This window comes from Chrysemys picta, chromosome 4, assembly GCF_011386835.1.
Source record: "Chrysemys picta bellii isolate R12L10 chromosome 4, ASM1138683v2, whole genome shotgun sequence".
NCBI lineage: Eukaryota > Metazoa > Chordata > Testudines > Emydidae > Chrysemys > Chrysemys picta.
The window spans coordinates 35,080,119-35,085,319 of NC_088794.1; positions in this window are offsets into that span (position 1 = coordinate 35,080,119).

A 5,201-nucleotide genomic window follows, 5' to 3' on the forward strand; every position below is an offset into this window, starting at 1 on the left:
GAGGCAGGGGGTGCAGGGTGCAGTAGGGGGCTCTGGGCAGGGGGTTGGGGTGTGGGGTGCAGTAGGGGTGAGGGGTTCAGACAGGGGGCTCAGGGTAGGGAGTTAGGGTGCAGGAGGGAGTGTGTGGTAGAGGGTTGGGGTTCAGACAGGGGGCTCAGGGCAGAAGGTTGGGGTGCAGAAAGGGTGTGGGATGTGGCTGGAGGCTGAGGGCAGGGAGTTGGGGTGCAGAAGGGGGTTGAGGTGCAGGCAGGAGGTTCAGGGCAGGGAGTTGGAGGGGTGCAGCAGGGGGTTGGGGTGCAGGCAGGAGGTTCAGGGCAGGGAGTTGGGGTGCAGGGGGCAGGAGGGAGTGCGAGGTGTGGCTGAGGGTTGGGGTCCAGGCAGGGGGCTCACGGCAGGGGTTTGGGGTGCAGGATGGCATTGGGCTGTGGCCTGGAGCCGCTTACCTAGAGAAATAGCCCCGCAGGCCGCGTGTTGGAGACCCCTGGCCTAGGCCGAGCACTCAGGGATTTCCATCAGCCTGCTCAATGGCGAATGCAGCCACCCAAAGAAGGGAAGAAGAGTGGAAGTGAAGGAGTAAAGCTGGACCATCCGCTGAGCTGCTGCAATCAAGTGAGCAGAGCCGGGGAGAGAAGAGGGAGAAGTCGAAGGTGGCTGGCGGCAGTAGGGAGGAGAAGCAGTTTGGGAGCCAGGAGAGGAGAAATAAATAGTTAATGACAAATGCTGCCGGCTCTCTCTTGTGTGCTGAAGGGTTGAAAAGGGGTCTCTTTACTATCAGGCTAAACTTTAAAATAGCTGTGTATGGGGCTGGGGGGTCTATAAAGGTAAGAGGTCACTCTAGGGGCTTGAAGTCCCAGATTCTCGGGCTATTGCCTCCTTCTACCAGCTGATCTCAACCCAGCAACTCCCTCAGGTGGTAGCAGTAGTGAGCTCTTGTCCTCCTTTTCTGGACTAGCCACCAGAAAAAGGACACGATCCATGTGGCCAAGGAAAGAGAGAGGCAGTGTTGCCTGTTACCATGGCTCTTGTGGGGGAGCACGGCAGGTTACGCTGGACTAGGTAGGAGCCACATGTCTCCAAACTTGCACCTCCCGAGGCTCTAGAGACTTCGCTCCTGATCCCAGAGCGTCCTCAGAGTCCTAAAGCACCAGATGGATTCTGGCCTCTCCCCCCACCTCAGCAGTCCAGAAAAAGTGATTTGTAGACATGTTCTGTGTCCTCTCCTGCCACACTCCCCTGTTGGCAACTAATGCAGTCACAGAGTTCAGGCTCGGTGACAGGCATTGCTCTGGGCTGGGACAAGCAGGAGGACATGAGCTGCAATGGATCCCCCTGTGCGTGGGCTGAATGGGCAACCTCTCTCCTTCCATCTCTGCTTTCCAGCCCACAGGCACTAAGGAGAAGGTGATGTACTTACCCCAAAGGTGGGGGTGGGAAGAAGCAGAGTGAAGAGGCGATCAGAGCGCCATCCCATAGCATTCCTCCTAGAGTCTCTCCAACCACCACCTGGCTCCTTCCTGCCGTAGGCCGCAGCCCCTAGGTTCCACAGGGACTTTCTGAATTAACCCTCTAGAAAGCTGCCTCTGGCTTCCTACAAGCTTTCACACGGACCTGTCACGGGAGGTAAGGAATAAGGTCCTACCTCCCCCAACTGCTCGGGGTAGGGTTACCATACGTCCGGATTTTCCCGGACATGTTCGGCTTTTGGGGGCTCAAATCCCCGTCCGCGGGGAAATCCCCAAAAGCCGGGCATGTCCGGGAAAATCGGGAGGCTCGGCCGGGGCCTCTTTGTCCGAGGCCGGGGGCATGGTGCCGGGCCGGGGCCGGGAGCCGGGCCCGCAGGGCCGGGCCCGCGGAGCCGGGAGCCGGGGGCGCGGTGCCGGTCCGGGCCCGCGGAGCCGGGTCGGGGAGCCGGGCCGGGCCCGCGGAGCAGGGAGCCGGGCCGGGGTCGGGGGGTGCGCCGGGCCCGCGGGGCTGGGAGCCGGGGGGTGCGCCGGGCCCGCGGGGCTGGGAGCCGGGGGGTGCGCCGGGGTCGGGGAGCCGGGGCCGGGGAGTGCGCCGGGGTCGGGGAGCCGGGGCCGGGAGCCGGGGAGTGCGCCGGGGTCGGGGAGCCGGGGTCAGGGAGCCAGGGCCGGGAGCTGGGGAGCCGGGGAGTGCGCCGGGGTCGGGGGGTGCGCCGGGGTCGGGGAGCCGGGGTCGGGGAGTGCGCCGGGGTCGGGGAGCCAGGGCCGGGAGCCGGGGAGTGCGCCGGGGTCGGGGAGCCGGGGTCGGGGAGCCGGGGGGTGGTCGTTCGGGGCCTTCTCCCCCCCACCCCCCTTACCTGCTTCAGGCTTCCCGCGAATTAAATGTTCGCGGGAAGCAGGGGAGGGGGTGGAGACTTTGGGAGGGGGCGGAGTTGGGGCGTGGGCGTGGGCGGGGCTGGGGGCGGGGCTGGGCCCCCGGGGAGTGTCCTCCATTTGGAGGCACAAAATATGGTAACCCTAGCTCGGGGGAATCCTCTCCGAGAATCAGTGCAGAGCTTTATGCAGCTCAACAAACAGATCCCTTTGTGTGGTGTTGTCAAGAAGCTTCACCCCCCGCTTGGCAGCTCTTTTTAGAGCAACATTAACTCCCACAGGGATTTCTGCCCTAAATGCTCCAGGCCTGAGGGAAGGATTCTGTGGAAAACAGGCCTTTCCCTTGCTCCAATCCAGGCTCTGCTGTTCTGATGCTGCAGAGGCTTGAGGGTTCCTGGAGAGCATGCGGCAACGCCAGCAATCCCATGGGTCCTCAGCCCTCGGGACATGTTCTCTTTCTCCCCCAGCACCTTGCAGTAGAGGGAAGAAAGGGACACGGGACATGGTGTCTCTCACTGCAGGATGGGTTATCTGTAAGCCAGGAACACCAGTGTGGACGCAGGGGAATGCTGTGCTGTGGTGTATGTGCCCTGCAGGATATCACTCGTGAAGGGAAGCAACACCGCTCTTGGCAGCGGAATCTGGGCAATAAGGAAGAGGAGATGGAAATTCTCCCTGGGGAGGGGAAATGGGGAAACCCGGGGGGATGATGGGTATGTCGCTGGTTACAGCCCACTGAGGTAGGGGAGAGAGGGTACAAAAAGTGGTGGGCAGGGAGGTGGTTCTCAAACTCTGGGTCAGGACCCCAAAGTGAGTTACAACCCCATTGTAATGGGGTCACCAGGGCTGGCTTAGACTTGCTGGGGTCTGGGGCCAAAGCTGAAGTCCGAGCCCCCCTGACTGAGGGGGAAGCCAAAGCCTGAGGGCCTCAGCCCTAGGCAGTCAAGCTCGGGTTGCAAGCCCCTTGTCTGGGGCTGAAGCCCTTGGGCTTCGATTTTGGCCTCCCCACGCAGGGTGGGGGGATTTGGGCTTTGGCTTTCCCCCCACACCCAGGGTCGGGAGGGCTCAGGCTTCGGTCCCCCCTCCTGGGGTCGTGTAGTAATTTTTGTTGTCAGAAGGGGGTCGGAGTGCAATGAAGTTTGAGAGCCCCTGCATTAGACACATCATTACCTGTTTTACGTTCTTGGTTATTGAGAACCCCGGACCTCGAATGGACAGGGATCAAGCTGCTACTGACACAGCCCAGCAGATGAACCGGTGGGGGGCTGGCACCATTCACTGAATCCAAACCAGAGAGCAGGAAATGTTTCTCCTTTTGCACCGGTCTATGACTTGTGGGAAGAAATTAGGTTAGCCCGGGGGACTTCCTACTGGGAGACAGACAGGGGCGGTCTCACGTAGCCAGGAGTAAATCGTCCTTGGCCATTTAAAAAAATTATAGATACTTTTCTAATGCAAAGTTTTGTGCCCAACTAGGAGTGACTCTATTGTGGGCCTCCTTGTGTTGGATAAAGATGAACTGATCACTGGACTGGATGTCCGTGGTTGCTCTGGGGCCAGTGATCATGACTTGACTATTCAGTAAGGACCAGTATCCTTACTGGTTTTGGAACAAATTGATAAATTAAACAGCAATAAGTCACCTGTCCTTTAAATCAGCTTCCACACCAGATGCCTGGAGGAGAGCTAATATGACACCAATGCATAAAAAAGGCTCCAGAGATGCTCCTGGCAATTACAGGCAACTAAGGCTAACTTCAGTACCAGGCAAATTGGGTGAAATTATAAAGAGCACAATTATTAGACACATAGATAAACATAATTTGTTGGGGAAGAGTGAACATGGTTTTTGTAAAGGGAAATCATGCCTCACGAATTTACTAGAATTCTTTGAGGGAGTCAACAAGCATGTAGATAAAGGTGATCCCGTGGATATAGTGTACTTAGATTTTCAGAAAACATTTGAGAAGGGACCTCCCTTGGCTCTGAAGCAAAATGGGATAAGATGGAAGGTCCTCTCTGGGATATGTAACTGGTTCAAAGGCAAGAAAGAAAGGGTCTGACTAAGTGGTCAGTTTTCAGAATGGAGAGAGGTAAATAGTGGTGTTCCCCGGGGCTCTGTACTGGGACCAGTTCTGTTCAACATACTCCTAAGTGATCTGGAAAAAGGGGTAAACAGTGAGGTGGCAACATTTGCAGCTGATACAAACCAACTCAAGTTAGTTAAGTCCAAAAGAGAGTGCAAAGTGTGACAAAGGGATCTCACCAAACTGAGTGACTGGGCAACAAAAAGGCAGATGAAATTCAATGTTGATAAATGCAAAGTAATCAATTACAACATGTCAGGGAAGATTCTAGGCATCAATGATCTGATCTTTGGGTTGATGGCGGTAAACAGATTCCCATAAGGCTCCCTCTCTCCCTCTTCCCAAGAGCCACCCTCATCCTCTCTCCCCTTTCTGTTCCCGCATCCACTGCAAACTTTCGAAGATGGATGCCTCGTGATGGCCTTCGCTCATGGGGATGTTGCCTAGTGGTCAGGGTTTCGGCCCTTTTGGGGGGAAGGGCGCAGCAGATGGTGGGGGAGCCCAGGGCCTCCCACTGGGCTCTGACCCAGGCTACTCTGGGGCAACTGTGACGTTATTGACATAAACTGGGACCGTATCGATCATTGTTGCAACCAAGGTCCTGTAGTGGCACCCAAATCTTGTATAAAGGGGGTCAAATGGGGTGTCTAGGACAAGGTTATGGTTTACTGGTTATGATCATGCTGTCTATATGTGTGTATCAGTTTTGTAGTTGAAGTTATGAATATTGGCTCTATACTGTCTGTATGGCAAATTTATGCTATGCTTCTGGGTGACATCC